The 18,362-nt window shown below is 36.8% G+C and overlaps 1 protein-coding gene across 6 annotated transcripts in view; it reads right to left on the reverse strand.

Annotated features, from left to right (window-relative positions):
- The window catches only part of LARP4 (La ribonucleoprotein 4), a 66,718-nt gene that overhangs the window by 18,885 nt on the left and 29,471 nt on the right, over nt 1-18,362 (reverse strand). The window lies entirely within an intron of this gene.

The following is an 18,362-nucleotide window of genomic DNA, read 5'->3' on the forward strand; positions in this document are numbered from 1 at the left end:
TGGTTAAGAATCCGCCTGCCAATGCAGGGGACATGGGTTCGTGCCCTGGTCCTGGAAGATCCCACATGCTGTGGAACAACTAAGCCCATGCACCACAGCTACTGAGCCTGTGCTCTAGAGCCCGCGAGCCACAACTACTGAAGCCCATGCACCGCAACAAGAGAAACCACCGTAATGAGAAGCCCGCGCACCGCAACGAAGAGTAGCCCCCACTCACTGCAACTAGAGAAACTCCACGTGCAGCAATGAAGACCCAACGCAGCCAAAAATAAATAAATTTATATTAAAAAAAACTTATTAAAAAAGAGCTCGTTTTTAAAACAAGAAAAGAATATAACTAGTCAATTCAAAAGTGGGCAGAGAACTTGAATAGGTATTTCTCTAAAGAAGATATATAAGTGGCCAATAAGTAGGCGAAGAGATGCTCAACATCACTAATCTTTGAAGAAATGCAATTAAAACCACAAAGAGATATCACATCACATTCATTAAAAGAGCTACTATCAAGAAACAGAAAACAGCCAAGTGTTGGACAGGATGTGGAGAAACTGGAACCCTTGTGCACTGTTGGTGGGAATATAAAGTGGTATAGCCACTGTGGAAAACAGTATGGAGGTCCCTCGAAAAATTAAAAATAGAATTACCATATGACCCAGCAATTCCACTTCTGGGTATATATGCAAAAGAATTAAAAGCAGAATCTTGAAGAGAAATCTGTATACCGATGTTCATAGCAGCCTTATTCACAAAAGCTAAAATGTGGAAGCAAACCCAAGTGTCCATCAATAGATGAATGGATAAACAAATTGTTGTATATACATACAATGGATTATTCAGGCCTTAGAAAGGAGGGAAATTCTGCAATATTCTACATGGATGAACCTTGAAGACACCATATTAAAGTGAAATAAGCAAGTCACAAGGAGACAAATACTATATGATTCCATTTATATGAGGTAAATGGTCAAAAATCAAAAAGTATGGGCTGAAGGAGGGGAAAGTGGAGAGTTCCTGTTTAATAGGCAGAGTTTCAATTTTACAAGAAAAGAGTTATGAGAATGGATGGTGGTGATGGCTGCACAACAATGTGAATGTGTTTAATATTATGGCACTGATAAATGAAATTAAAATTTAAAATGGTTAAGATGGTAAATTTTATATATGTGTATTTTAACACAATAAAAAAACACATAGCTAACGAAATGTATAATGTGAGAAACTTTGTAAGACAAATAACAGTGATTTCAAAAACATACTTCCAAAAGTAAAACTAAAGAGGTAGAGGACAAAATCATAAACTGTATTTTATATTTTTATTATTATTATTTTGCCGCTCCCCGCAGCTTGTGGGATCTTAGTTCCCTGACCAGGGATCGAACCTGGGGCCCCAGCAGTGAGAATGCCGAGTCCGAACCACTGGACCACCAGGCAATTCCCCAATTCGTAAATTTTAAAAAAGAAAAAAGAGAAAGAAAAAATGTGAATCGGGAAAATGTGAACAGTGCCTGATGTTTAAGAAATTATTGTTTATTTTTCAAAAAGTGTGATAGTAGTGTGGCTATTTTTTTTAATCCCTTTCTTTTAGAGATACCAGTATTAGTTTATTTACATACAGATGAAATTAAGTTTCAAATTTGCTTCAAAAAACCTGGGGACATCGGGAAGTAGGTGGGATTAAGATGAAACAAGAAGAGCCATGCTCTACTAATTAATCTATTAAAACCAAATAAATATGCTATGGATAAAAGGGAAATAATGTTCTTAAAGACTGAATAAAAGAGGAAATCTCAGCAGAGAAGGAATATATTGTTTAAAACAGAAATGCTAGAACCCAACTTGAAGATGAATTCAAGTCCACAGAAAGTATCCAATCTGAAGAAGAAAGAGATGGAAGAAAAACAGAATCGCAGTGAATCAAGCAATACTACATATGTGTAACTGAAGTCTCAAAAGGAGAGGAGAAAGTGAGGCAGAAAATTTTTTGAAAAACTAGAGGTTGAAATTCCCCCAATTTGGTGAAAAGCATCAATTTACAAACAATAAGTTCAGAACACCCCAAGCAGTATAAATAGAAAACCATAGCTAGACACATTAGAGTCAACCTACTGAAAACCAAAGAGAAAACAAAACAAAAAATATCTTGGCGGCAGGCGGAGAAAAACAACATATATTACAAGAATGACTCACTAGAAAGAACAGAAGCCAGAAAACAATGCAATATTAAAAGAAGGAAAAAAATTAAAACTATCAACCCAGAATTCTGTATCCATGTACATGTATCAATGTACAGAATTCTGTACCCATCAAAAATGAGTGTGAAATACAAGACAGCTTTAGATGAGGAAAAACTAAGAAAACTCATCCCTGGTGGGCACTGTTATAACATCAAAGGAAGTTCTTTAGCCTGAAAGGAACTAATACCAGGTAGAATTGATCTATGGAGGAAGAGCAATAAAAAATGCGTTCTTGGGCTTCCCTGGTAGCGCAGTGGTTGAGAGTCCGCCTGGCAATGTAGGGGACACGGGTTTGTGCCCCGGTCCGAGAGGACCCCACATGCCGCGGAGCGGCTGGGCCCGTGAGCCATGGCCGCTGAGCCTGCGTGTCCAGAGCCTGTGCTCCGCAACTGGAGAGGCCACAGCAGTGACAGGCCCGCGTACCGCAAAAAAAAAAAGAAAAAAAAAGCGTTCTTGCTTATTTACAAGAGAAACAAGATAAAATGTGAAGCAACTTATTAGCACACACAATAAATGTTTCACTGGACTCCTTCACAAGCATATCTCTAGGCCAAAGTCTGCAAGGACCCTTGACCTTGGATGTCCACTGCACAAGAGTGAGGAGTGAGAGCTCTCCCAAATTATCATGGGTGATTTTTATTAATTTTTGAATCATGAACACTATAATTTTCCAATTAATTGGGCACGAAGATACTATAATAAAATATAGCACTATGGTATAATAGCTTTTATAACTATTTTAAATTTTTGTGAAAAACGTAAATAACTATGATTTAGAGGAAAACACATGCAAAAGCATCTTTACATAAAATAGATGAAATCTAAGAAAAATGATAGGTCTAAATTGGAGTTTAAGCATTTAAAGCCATTTTATTAAAAAAAATTGTCAGAATCTAATTTCACATCAGATTTTAAACTACTTTAAAATAAATAACTCTCCATTAAAAAAATCTTTCTTAGGTTAAGAACAGAATTACTAATATTTATATTTTGTATTTGTATATGCTGTACTATAAAACAGAAATCAGTATGTATTAAATTAATTTACTTCATCAAAGAGCAAGTAGTAAAGAAATCATGTTAATATGCTGCAAGGAGTGTTTACATTCAATACAATATGCTTTATGGATTCAGGAAAGAGATTCTGTATTAGGTAGGGTAGAATACATTACTGTAATGAATATACAAATGATTTAAAAGGCCCAAACACAAAAAAATTACATTTACCTTGTTAATACATTTAACAAAATACGTTTAAGACAAGTACGCCGAAAACTACAAAGCAATGAGGAGAGAAACGAAAAGCCTAGATAAATGGAGATACCATGTTAGAGGACTCGATACTAATAAGGTGGCAATCCTCTCAAATTAATGTATAGTGTCAATGCAATCCCAATCAAAATACCAGCAAATATTTTTGTAAAATCGACACACTGATTTGAAAATTTATATGAAAATGTTAATGACTTGGAATACCAAAAATAATTTTGGAAAATCAAAACAAGTTTGAGAACTTACATATTATCTGATTTTGTAACTTATTATAAAGCTACAGTAATCAAAACAGCAGGGAACTGACTTAAGGGACAAACACAGATCAACAGAAAAGAACAGAGTCTAGAAATAGACCCAAGCACATATATGCTTTAATAGTCAACAAAGGAATAGTCTTCAACAAATGGTGCTGGAACAAGTATTATACTTCTTTTAAAAAAAGAATCCTGACTTTTCCTTCCAAAAAACACAAAGTAACTTGATATAGATCATAAGACGTAAATATAAATACTAAAACTATAATACTTCTAGAAGAAATCATGAAAAAAAATACTCATGACATTAGGAGGGGTTGATTTTAGAGAAGACAAAAATAATGAACCCTAAAAGAAAAAGGAGATGAAACAGACTTCATCAAAATTAAAAGTCTACTCTTTAATATACACTGTTAAGAAAGCAAAAGGCAATTCACAAACTAGGGCAAATATATTTGTAATACACATCTGACAAAAAACTTGTAACCAGAATACGTAAGGAACGCTTACAAATCAATAATCAGACTAACAACCAAATTTTTAAAGATAGAAAAAAGATTTAAAAAGACAGTTAACTAAAACAGATGTATGGAAAGAACGAAGATGTCTAAGAACAAGTGACTAGATAATCAAATCGCACTACAGGCATACCGTATTTTATTGCACTTTGCTTTATTGTATTTCCCAAATATTGCAGTTTAAAAAATTTTTTTTATGTATTTATTTATTATTATTTTTTTTGGCTGCGTCAAGCCTTTGTTCCTGCATGCAGGCTTTCTCTAGTTGCAGCAAGCGGGAGCTACTCTTCATTGCAGTGCGTGGGCTTGTCATTGTGGTGGCTTCTCTTGTTGCAGGGCACAGGCTCTAGGCACGTGGACTTCAGTAGTTGCAGCACACAGGCTCAGAAGTTATGGCTCACTGGCTCTAGAGCACAGGCTCAGCAGTTGTGGCACATGGGCTTAGTTGCTCCACGGCATGTGGGATCTTCCCAGACCTGGGCTCGAACCCATGTCCCCTGCACTGGCAGGCGGATTCTTAACCACTGTGCCACCCGGGAAGTCCCCACACAGTATTTTATTAGTTTCAAGTGTACAAAATACTGTCCAATATTTTTATATCAACAGCATTTAATAACTTTGTGTCTCTGTATGACATTCTGGTAATTCTCGTAATATTTCTCACTTTGTCAAAATTATTATCTTTGTTATGGTGATCTGTGATCTTTGATGTTACTAATGTAATTGTTTTGGGACACCACAAACCATGCCCATATAAGGCAATGAACTTAATCAACAGATGTGTGTTTCTGACTCCACCAATGGGCAGTTCTCCCGTTCTCTATCTCTCCTCGGGCCACCCTATTCCCTGAGACACAACAATATTGAAACTGGGCCAATTTGGCCCTAAAATGGCCTCTAAGTATTCAAGTGAAAGAAAGATTCACGTATCTCTCACTTTAAATCAAAAACTAGAAATGATTAAGCTTAGTGAGGAAGGCATGTCAAAAGTCAAGACAGGCTGAAAGCTAGGCCTCTTGTGCCAAACAGTTAAGCCAAGTTGTGCATGCAAAGAAAAAGTTCTTGAAAGAAATGAGAAGGACTACTGCAGTGAACACACGAATGCTAAGAAAGCCAAACAGCCTTATTGCTGATGTGGGAAAGTTTTAGTGATCTGGATAGATGACCAAACCAGTCACAACATTCCCTTAAGCATAAGCCTAATCCAGAGCAAGACTCTCTCTTCAATTCTATGAACGCTGAGAGAGGTGAGGAAGCTGCAGAAGAAAAGTCTGAAGCTAGCAGAGGTTGGTTCATGAGGTTTAAGGAAAGAAGACGTCTCCACAACATCAAAGTACAAGATGAAGCAGCAAGTGCTGATGCAGAAGCTGCAACAAATTATTCAGCAGATCTAGCTAAAATAAGTAATGAAGATTTTCAACGTAGACAAAACAGTTTTATATTGGAAGAAGATGCCATCTAGGACTTTCATAGCTAGAGAGGATAAGCCAATGCCTGGCCTCAAGGCTTCAAAGCTTCAAGGACAGACTGACTCTCTTGTTATGGGCTAATGCAGCTGGTGACTTTAAGTTGAAACCAATGCTCATTAGCCATTCCAAAAATCCTTTGGCCCTTCAGAATTACGCTAAATCTACTCTACCTGTGTTCTGTGAATGAAACAACAAAGCTCAGATGATAGCACAACTGCTGACAACATGGTTTACTAAATATTTTAGGCCTACTATTGAGAACTACTGCTCAGAAAAAAAGATTCCTTTCAAAATATTACTGCTCACTGACAATGCACCTGGTCACCCAAGAGCTCTAATGGAGATGCATGTTAAGATTCACGTTGTTTTCACGCCTGCTAACACAGCTTCCATTCTGCAGCCCATGGATCAAGGAGTAATTTCGACTTTCAAGTCTTATTATTTAAGAAATAGATTTCGTAAGGCTATATAGTAGCTGCCATGGATGACGGATCTGGGCAAAGTCAATCAAAAACCTCTGGAATGGATTCACCCATTCTAGACGCCATTAAGTTCATTCATGATTCATGGAAAGACAAAATACCAACATGAATAGGAGTTTAGAAGAAGTTGATTCCAACCTTCATGGATAACTGAGCAGTTCAAGACTTCAGTGTAAGAAGTAACTGAAGATGCGGTGGAAATAGCAAGAGAACTAGAATTAGAAGTAGAGCCTGAAGATGGGACTGAATTGCTACCGTCTCATGATGAAACTTAAACAGATGAGGAGTTACTTCTTATAGATGAGGAAAGAAAGTGGTTTCTTGAGATAGAATCTCCTTCTGATGAAGATGCTGGGAAGAATGTTGAAATGACAACAAAGGGTTTAGAATATTACATAAACTTAGTTGTTAAGGCAGTGGCAGGGCTTGAGAGGACTGACTCCAATTTTAAAAGAGGTTCTACTGTGGATAAAATGCTATCAACAGCACTGTGTGCTACAGAGAAATGGTTTGTGAAAGGACAGAATTGATACAGCAAACTTCACTGTTGTCCTATTTTAAGAAACTGCCATGGCCACCCCTACCTTCAGCCACCACCATCCTGATCCATCAGCAGCTATCAACATCAAGGCAAGATCCCCCACCAGCAAAAAGATTACAACTGGTTGAAGACATGGATGATGATTGCCACTTTTTTTTTAGCAATAAAGTATTTTGAAATTAAGGTATGTACATTTTTTGACATAATGCTATTGCACACTTCACAGATTCCAGTAGAGTGTAAATGTAACTTTTATATGCACTGGGAAACCAAAAAATTCGTGTGACTTGCCTTACTGCAGTGGTCTGAAACTGAACCCTCCATACCTCCAAGGTATGCCTGTATATTCCTACACTGGAATACTACTTGGCAATAAAAAAGAGTGTATTACCAATACATGCTACAATACGGTTTACTGAAAATAATTATGGCAAGTGAAAGGAGTCAGGTACAAGAGAGAATATACTGTGTGGTTTCATTCATATGAAACTACAGAAGAAAACAAACATATAGCAGCAGAAAGCAGATCAATAATTGCCAACACTGGATGTTGATGAGGGGAGACTGAGTGAGAAACAACAGTGCATAAATTTGCAAAAACTAATAAAAATGTATGCTTCAAATAAGTACATTTTATTGTATGTAAACTATAAGAATGTTGATTAAAAAAGAAAATTTTTCTTAGAGAGGGCCTAGCAAAACTACATTCAAATCCAAAGGCATAAAGAAAAATATCAATCTTGTAATCTTACTACAACAAAATGGATTTCCACACAAATACCACAAACATAGTAACAATACAAATAGTTAATTTGACAAGAAGATTAAGCTCCTCTAAGAACTCATACAGATCAATAAGAAAATCTTCACAGAAAAATAGTCATGGGGACTTCCCTGGCAGTCCATTGGTTAAGACTCCATGTTTCCACTGCAGGGGGCACAGGTTCAATCCCTGGTCAGGGAACTAAGATCCCACATGTGTAGTGTGGCCAAAAAAAAAAAAAAAAAAAAAAAGTTGGAAAATCAGAGAATCAACTACAGGAAATTTTAAAGAAATAAAAAATACTGTAGGGACTTCCCTGGTGGCGCAGTGGTTAAGAATCCGCCTGCCAATGCAGGGGACACGTGTTCAAGCCCTGGTCCTGGAAGATCCCACATGCCGTGGAACAACTAAGCCCATGCACCATAGCTACTGAGCCTGTGCTCTAGAGCCCGCGAGCCACGACTACTGAAGCCCGTGCACCTAGAGCCTGTGCTCTGCAACAAGAGAAGCCACCACAGTGAGAAGCCCGTGCACCACAACCAAGAGTAGCCCCCGCTCACCGCAACTGGAGAAAGCCCCCGTGCAGCAATGAAGACTCAACACAGCCAAAAGTAAATAAATAAAATAAATAAATTTAAAAAAATACTGTAAGAGTGTAAATTGGTTCTACCTAATAAGTAAATGGATATACTCTTCGATACAGATAATTTAGTTCTAGGGTATTATCCTAAAGTTATAATTGCATATATAAACAGAAAAACAGTGGTATAACAGCAGAATAGGCTCTATGCGTAGGTACCTCCACTGCATCAATAATTAAGCAAGAAAGAGTGCTTGTACACTTATAACTAGGTGAGTGCTTGACAAAAGGAGAGGCTGCTGATCTTTTCTAAGTGAGCAGTACATAAAAGTAGCTACCATCCCTGCCCCTCAGTAGCTTGTGTTCCTGGAGTGGCTGGCTGGTGCCAAGGCATGTAGTGGGGACTTTGTTCTCCAAAAATTGAGGGTGCACTGTGGTTGGTCTGGTGGATTCCTGAGAAATCAGTGCCCATGCTCGTCTTAGTTTTTATTCACAGCAGCACTGGTGACTGACTTAAAAGGACAAAATCCTTTGCCACCAGCATTACCCTATTCAGAGCCAGACATTTAGGGAAATCTTTTTTAGGTCACATGCCAAATGCAGAGATAATGGAACAGAAATTTCAGTGACCACAAACAACAAGGAATATATATTTTACGAAAATAATTTGGAAAAGTCACAAATGAACAGCTATAGCCCTCAACAAGCAAAGAAATCAGTAATATATGAGGAGCAGGAGAATCAGATTTCCAGAGTTAACACTTTACACTACCTTGGCATGTCTAATTCTCAAAAAAAATTACAAAACACACAAGGAAACAAAAAACTATGGTCCATTCACAGGAAAAACAGAATTTGATAGAAACCATCCTGAGGAAGCTCAGACATTAGAATTACTGGCCAAAGACGTTAAATCAACTATCTTAAGTATACTCAATAAGTAATGAAAACCATGGACAAACCTAATAGCGATCAGGAAAAAGATGTATAAACAAAATGATAAAAGGTAATCAGTACACCTACCCTTCAAGAAATGCTAACGGGAGTTGTTCAAGGTGAAATGAAAAGACACCAAACAATCAAAGCCATAAGAAGAAATAAAGAACACTGGTAATTACATAGGTAAATTTAAAAAATATTATTGTACAGTTGTCCCTTGGTATCCACAGGGGACTGGTTGCAGAACCTAGAAATACAAAGGGCTGACTGCACCTTTGGTATGTGACTCCTCTTTTTTCCTTATGATTCAAAAGAGAAATGAACAAAACAATATAAAGTGATACCAATGGGCACACATATAAAGATGTAACCTGTGACAATAAGAATATAAAGGGGGATGGACAGAGAAGTATAGAAGCAGAGTATTTGTACACTACTGAAACTAAATTGGTATTATTCAAATGAGGTTGTTATATATTTAAGATGTTAATTGTAACCCCCAAGAGAACCACTAAAAACAAAACAAAACAAAACTTAAAAGTATACAGAATAGGAAAGGATATCAAAATAGTTACATTACAAAATTTCAAAAAAGGCAATAATGGAGGAATTCAGGGGGAAAAGACATTTAGGACACACAGAAAACAAATACCTAAATGGCAGAAGTATTCCCTACTTATCAGTAAGAACTTTAAATGTAAATGGCTTAAACTCTCCTCTTAAAAGGCAGACACTGGTGGGTTGAAAAAAAAAAACAAGATTCATCCATATGCTGTCTATAAGAGATTCCTTTTAGATTCAAAGACATTGAAATTAACAGAACTGAAAAGGGTATTCCAAGCAAACAGTAATCAAAATACAGCTAAGATGACTATATTATTATTATGCAAAACAAAGTCAAAAAAGGTTATCAGAGACAAAGGAGATTATATATTGATAAAAGGTTCAATCCAGCAAAAAGATAAAACAATTATAAACATACATGCATCTACCAAGAGAGCCACAAAATATGTAAAGCAAAAACTGACAGAACTGAAAGGATAGACAGTTCTGCAATAATAGAGACTTCAATAATCCACTTTCAATAATGAATAATAACAAAACAGAAAAGCAATAAACAGGGACTTCCCTGGTGGCACAGTGGTTAAGACTCCATGCTCCCAATGCAGGGGGCCCAGATTTGACCCCTGGTCAGGGAACTAGATCCCACATGCATGCTACAACTTAGAGTTTGCATGCCACAACTAAGGAGCCCTCCTGCCACAACTAAGACCCAATGCAACCAAATAAATAAATGAAATAAAAGCAATAAACAAACAGGGAACTTGAATAACACTACAAACACTGACAGACAGTACTCTAAACACCAGAGTATATATTTTTATCAAGTGTACATGGAACATTCTCTATGAGAGACCAAAACTGGTTTTAATAAATTTCAAAAGACTGATATCTTACAAAGTATCTCCTCTGTCCACAATGGAATGAAACTAGAAATCAATGACAGAAGGAAAACTAGAAAATTCACAAATTAAACAACACACGTTCTTAACCAATGGGTCAAAGATGAAATCGCAAGAGAAATTAGAAAATAATTTGAGATGAATGAACACAAAAACACAACATATCAGAACTTACTGGATGTATTAGCCATAAAAAGGAACAAAACTGGGTCATCTGTAGAGATGTGGATGGACCCAGAGACTGTCATACAGAGTGAAGTCAGTCAGAAAGAGAAAAACAAATATCGTGTGCTTCCCTGGTGGCGCAGTGGTTGAGAATCTGCCTGCCAATGCAGGGGACATGGGTTCAAGCCCTGGTCCGGGAAGATCCCACATGCCGCGGAGCAACTGGGCCCGTGAGCCACAACTACTGAGCCTGCGCGTCTGGAGCCTGTGCTCCGCAACAAGAGAGGCCACAACAGTGAGAGGCCCGCGCACTACGATGAAGAGTGGCCCCCGCTCGCCACAACTAGAGAAAGCCCTTGCACAGAAACGAAGACCCAACACAGCCAAAAATAAATAAATAATTTTTTTTAAAATCGTATATTAATGCATATATGCAGAATCTAGAAAAATGGTACAGATGAACCAGTTTGCAAGGCAGCAACACAGACACAGACGCAGAGAACATACATATGGACACCAAGGGGGGAAGGGGGGTGGGTTGAACTGGGAGATTGGAATTGACATATATACACTAATATGTATAAAATAGATAACTAATGAGAACCTGCTGTATAGCACAGGGAACTCCACTGTACAGCAGAAATGAAGACAACATTGTAAAACAACTATAACCCAATAAAAAAGAACTTACTGGATGTTATAAAAACAGTGCAAAGAGGGAAACTTATAGCTATAAGCACCTATGTTAACAAAGAATGATCTCAAAGCAATAACCTAAGCTACCACCTAAAAACTAGAAAGAAGCAAACTAAAACCAAAGATAGCAGGAGGAAATAATAAAGATTAGAATGGAGATAAAAAGAACAGAAAAATGACAGAAAAATCAATGAAACTGAACGCTGGTTCTTTGAAAAGATCAAGAAAATGAACAAACCTTTAGCTAGACTGACTAAGAAAGGTTAAAGATTCCAATTCCTAAATCAGAAATGAAAACTAAAATCAGACCCAAATACTGATTTTACAGAAATAAAAAGAATACAAGAGAACAGTGTAAACAAAGGCAGATCAACATGTGGATAACCTAGACGAAACGGACAGATTCCTAGAAACACACAAACTACAAAAACTGACCCGAGAAGGTGGAAATTTGAATAAACCTTTAAGAAGGAGGTTGAATCAGTGATTTTAAAATTTCAAAGAGGCCATATGATCCAGCAATCCCACTCCTGGACATATATCCAGACAAAACTATAATCTGAAAAGATACATGCACCCCTATGTTCATAACAGCACTATTTACAACAGCCAAGACATGGAAACAACCTAAATGCCCATTGACAGATGAATGGATAAAGAAGATGTGAGACACACACACACACACACACACACACACACACACACACACACACACACACGGAACATTACTCAGCCATAAAGAAAGAATGAAATAATGCCATCTGTAGCTACATGGATGGACCTAGAGATTATCACACTAAGTGAAATCAGTCAGAAAGAGAAAGACAAATAGCGTATGATATCACTTATATGTGGAATCTAAAATATGACATAAATGAACTTATCTATAAAACAGAAACAGAGTCATATATGTAGAGAGCAGACTTGTGGTTGCCAAGGGGAGGAGGGGTGAGGGAGGGTTGGATTGGGAGTTTGGGACTAGCAGATGGAAACTATTATATACAGAATGGATAGACAACAAGATTCTATTGTACAGCACAGGGAACTATATTCAATATCCTGTAATAAACCATAATGAAAAAGAAAAGAAAAAAATTTCACCAATCCTTCTCAATTAACACCAATCCTTCTCAAACTCTTCCAAAAAAGTTGAAGAAGAAGAAACACTTCCTAACTCATTCTAAGAGGCCAGTATTACTCTGATAAAACAGACAAAGACACTACAAGGGGGGGTAAAACCTACAGGCCAATATCCCTTATGAATATAGATTTTAAAAATCCACAAAAAAATACATCTTGACCAAGTGGGATTTATTCCAGAAATGGGAGTGGGAGGGTGGGGAGGGAGGATGGGAGGTGGGGTGGTTCAACATAAGAAAATCAATGTAATATGGCACATTAACAGAACAAAGGAAAAACACACATGATCATCTCAATTGATACAGAAAAAGCATTTCAAAGAATTCCACACTTTCAAGGTAAGAATACTCAAACTGGGAAGGGAAGGGAACTTCATCAACATGACAAAGGCCGTATGTGAAAAGCACATAGTTGATATCACACTCAGTGGTAAAAGACTGATTGTTTTTCCCCTAAGATCAAGAACAAGACAAGGATGCCCACTTTTGCCATTTCGCTCAACATAGTATTGGGAGTTCTAGCCAGAGCAATTAGGCAAGAAAAAGTAATAAAAGACATCCAAACTAGAAAGGAGAAGTAAAATGATCTGTTTGTAAATGACATGATCTTACATGTAGAAAATTCTTAAAGAATCAGACCCCCACCCCCACCCCCCAAAAAAGTTAGATCTAATCAACTAGTACAGCAAAGATGCAGGATATAAAATCAACACTCAAAATGGTTGTATTTCTATACACTAGGAATGAACAATCTGAAAAGGAAATTAAGAAAATTCCATCGACAACAATATCAAAAAGAACAAAATACTTAGGAATACATCACCTATACAATGAAAACTATTACAAATTGCTGAAAGAAATGAAAAACCTAAATAAATAGAATGAAACCCATGTTCATGGATTGGAGGACTCAATATTGTTAAGATGACAACAATATTCAAATGATACACAGACTCAGTGTACTATCAAAGTCCCAATGGCATTTGCTTGGAGAAACAGAAAACTCCAACCTAAAATTCATATGAAATTTCAAGTGGCCCTGAATACCCTCAGCAGTATTAAAAAAGAACAGTAAAATTGAACAGCTCATACTTCTCGTTTTCAAATCTTACTACAAAGCTACAGTAATTGAAATAGTGTGGTACTGGCATAAAGACAGACATACAGATCAATTAAATGGAAATAGAGAACCCAGAAATAAACCCAGCTCCTCCCATGGACACACCAAATTTACAAGTACTTACAGAACAAGTATCTATGACAACAACCTGAAGACTAGCAGAAAAGATTTTCCACAACTAAAGACATGAAAAAGGAAGCACGAGATGGGTAGAATGGGTGGAAATGAGACATAGTCAGGACCCAAACCCCCTGGTTGGTGACCCACAAACAGGAAGAATATCACAATTGTAGAGTTCCTCCCCCAAGGAGCAAGGGGTCCAAATGCCACATCGGGCTCCCCAGGCTGAGGGTCCTAAAACAAGAAGATGAGGCGCCAGGTCTGGCTTTGAAAATCAGTGGAGCTTGCATACTGGACACTGAGAAGATTGTAGGAAACAGAGAATCTGCTCCTAAAGGGTGGACGCAAAAATCTCACCCACCCAGGACCAGACAGACGGCTACATAGGGGAATTCTACAAAACATTTAATGATGCATTAACACCTATTCTTCTTAAACTATTCCAAAAAATTGAAGGAGGAATGCTTCTGAGCTTATTCTATGAGGCCAGCATCACCTAGATACCAAAACTAGACACAAAAAAGAAAACTACAGGCCAATATCACTGATGAACATGGATGCTAACATCCTCAACGAAATATTAGCAAACAGGATTCAACAATACATTAAATAGATCACACATCATGATCAAGTAAGATTTATCTCAGGGATCAAGGATGGTTTAATATCTGCAAATAAATCAATATGATATATCACTTTAACAAACTGAACATAAAAATCATATGATCATCTCAACAGATGTAGAAAAAGCTTTTGAAAATTAAACATTTAACATTTATGACAGGTATGTTCCTTATATACCCAATAAGTGGGTATATAAGGAACATACCTCAACATAATAAAGGCTATATATGACAAACCCACAGCCAACATCATACTCAATGGCGAAAAGCTGAAGCATTTCCAGTAAGTCAAGGAACATGACAAGGATGCCCACTCTTGCCATTTTTATTCAATATAGTACTGGAAGTCCTAGCCATAGCAATAACGAGGAAGAGAAATAAAAAGAATTCAAATTGGAAAGGAAGAAGTAAAACTGTCACTGTTTGTAAATGACATGATACTATATACAGAAAAGCCTAAGGATGCTATCAAAAATCTATTAAAATAAATGAATTCAGTACAGCTGTATGATACAAAACTAATACACAGAAATCTGTTGCCCTTCTATACATTAATAATGAACTATCAGAAAGAGATTTTAAGAAAACAATCCCATTTATAACTGCATCAAAAAATAAAATATCTAACCAAAGAGGTAAATGACTTATCCTCTGAAAACTATAAGGCATTGATGAAAGAAACCAAAGATGACACAAACAAACGAAATGGTACACCATGCTCATGGACTGAAGAATTAATATTGTTAAAATGACCAAACTAAGCAAGGCAATCTACAGATTCAAAGCAATCTCTATCAAAATATCAAGGGCATTTTTCACAGAAATAGAACAGTAATTCTAAACTCTGTATGGACACCAAAAGACCTCAAATACCAAAGCAATCTTGAGGAAGAAAAACAGAGCTGGAGGTATTTCGCTCCCAGATTTCAAACTATATTACAAAGCTTCAATAATCAAATAGTATGGTGCTAGCTCAAAAAGAGACACACAGATCAATGAAACCAAAGAGAGAGCCCAGAAATAAATCCACACATATTTGGCCTATTAATCTATGGCAAAGGAGGCAAGAATAAACAATGGGGAAAAGACAGCCTCTTAAAGAGAGCTGGGAAAACTGGATAGCTACATGCAAAAGAATCAAATTGGACTACATTCTCACACCATATACAAATGGGCAGAGGACCGGAATACAGACTTTTTATTCCCCCAAAGAAGACACACAGATGGCCACAGACAGAAAAGATGCTCCACATCACTAATAATCAGAGGAATGGAAATCAAAACCACAGTGAGATACCACCTCAAAACCATCAGATGGCTATCATCAAAAAGACAACAAATAACAAGTGTTGGCGAAGATGTGGAGAAAAGGGAACCCTTGTGCACTTGTAGGATTGTAAATTGGTGCAGCCACTATGGAAAAACAGTATGGAGCTTCCTCAAGAAATTAAAAATGGAACTCCTATAGGATCCAGCAATTTCACTTCTGGGTATTTACCCAAGGAAATCAAAACTACTAATTCCAAAAGATATATGCACCCTTATATTCACTGCAGCATTATTTACAACAGCCAAGATATGGAAGCAACCTAAGTCCCCATCAATAGATGAATGGATAAAGAAGATGTGATATATATACACAGTGGAGTATTACTCAGCCATAAAAAAGAAATCTTGCCATTTGTGACAACATGGATGGATCTAGAGGGTAATTATGCTAAGTGAGGTAAGACAGAGAAAAGCAAATACCACATGATCTCACTTATATGTGGAAACTAAAAAATAAAACAAACAAAACAAAATGAAAACAGACTCATAGATACAGAGAACATTTGGGTAGTTGACGGAGGGGAGGGGGTTGTGGGGCAGGTAAATAGGTGAATGGAATTAAGAGGTACAAGCCTCCAGTTATACAATAAATAAGCCATGGGGATGTAATATACAGCATAAAGAATATGGTCAGGGAGTTTCCTGCTGGTCCAGTGGTTAAGACTCCACGCTCCCAATGTAGGGGGCCCGGGTTTGATCCCTGGTCGGGGAACTAGATCCCGCACGCGTGCCGCAACTAAGAGTCCACGTGCCGCAACTAAGAAGCCTGCATGCCGCAACTAAAGTCCGCATGCCACAATGAAGATCCCACATGCCCCAACTAAGAGCCAGCACAGCCAAAATAAATGAATGAATGAATGAATGAATATTTTTTAAAAAGAATATGGTTAAATAATATTGTATTAACTTTGCATGGGGACAGATGGTTACTAGACTTAACACGGTGATCATTTCATAATGTATGCAAATGTCAAATCACTATGTAGTATACCTGAAATGAACATAATATTGTACATCAACTATATTTCAATTAAAAGGAAAGGCTAATATTATAAAACCCTTAGAAAACATAGGGGAAACATTTCATGATCTTGGATTTGGCAACAATTTATGAAGTATGGCAACAAAAGCACAGATAACAAAAAAATTAATTGGACTTCATAAAAATTAAAAGCTTTTGAGCCTCAAAGACACTTCAAGAGAGTAAAAAAGATAACCCACAAAATGGGAGAAAATATTTGCAGATCATATATCTGACAAGAGTTTAATATCCAGAATATATAAAGATCTGGTACAGCTCAACAACAAATAACCCAATTTAAAAAATGGTCAAAGGATTTGAACAGACATTTCTCCAAAAAAGACATATAAATGGCAAAGAAGCACATGAAAAGATGCCCGATATCATGTGTCACTAGGAAAACGAAGCAGAAAACCATGATGAGATACCACTTTCTACCCATTAGGATGAGGGCTTTATCCAAAAAGCAAAAATAACAAGTGTTGTTAAGGATGTAGAAAAATTTGAATCCTCCTCCATTGCTGGTGGGAATATAAAAGGATACAACTGCTTTGGAAACAGTTATACACTCCTCGATATGTTAAACATATAATTATCATATTACCCAGTAATTCCTAGTATATACCCAAAAGAGTTGAAAGCAGGGACTCAGATAGTTGTGCAGCATTATTCACAGTAATCCAAAGACGGAAGCAACCTAAGCATCCTTCAATAGATAATGAATAAACAAAATGTGGTATATACATACAATGGAATATTATTCAGCCAATAAAAAGTAATGAAGTTCTGACACATGCTCCACATAGATGAAGCTGGAAAATATTATGCTAAGTGAAATAAGCCAGATACAAAAGGACAAATATTGCATGATTCCATTCATATGTGGTATCTAAAATAGGTAAATTCAGAAAGACAGAGACTAGAAGGGAAGTTACCAGCAGCTGGGAAGAATGGGAAGTTATGGTTTCATGGGTATAGAGTTTCTGGGGATGCTGCAAAGTTCTGGAAATAAATACCGGTGATGGTTGCATAGCAATGTGAATGTACTAAACACCACTGGGTTAGCTGTACACTTAAAAATGGTAAATTGTATGTATGCATATTTTATCACAATAAAAAAAACTTTTAAAGAAAGCATATGTTACAAATTATTTGTAAATAGAACAACTTAATAATTAAATCACGGAACAATATTAAATGTATACCTGTAACAATGGTGAATGAAAATATCTATTATGAGAAAAGAATAGGCGTGTATATACTATATATTTCCATTCACGTAAAGACAGAAAGAAAATTCTTAGATAGGTGCAGAAAAAACTGCTCTCTCTCATCACCTCTAGGGAAAATGACTGGAGGAATCTGGGACAGGGAGATTTAATTAACTTATTTACTATAAATCATTTGACTTTCTTACCACATATAGGTATTACTTTCACACTTAAAATAATGTGGAGGATGGACTGTAAGGAGGGGAAAGCTGAAGGCCTAACAGCTAAAAGGCTATTCCAATTGCTCAAGCCTAAACAATGGTAGTAATGATTGAAAGAAGTTTTGAAGGCAGATTTCATAGGATGTGAGAACAGATTAGACATGTAAACTGTGAGCAAGTGTCATCAACGACAATTTCC

The sequence above is a fragment of the Tursiops truncatus genome, chromosome 11 (assembly GCF_011762595.2).
Source record: "Tursiops truncatus isolate mTurTru1 chromosome 11, mTurTru1.mat.Y, whole genome shotgun sequence".
In the NCBI taxonomy this organism is placed as follows: Eukaryota; Metazoa; Chordata; class Mammalia; order Artiodactyla; family Delphinidae; genus Tursiops; species Tursiops truncatus.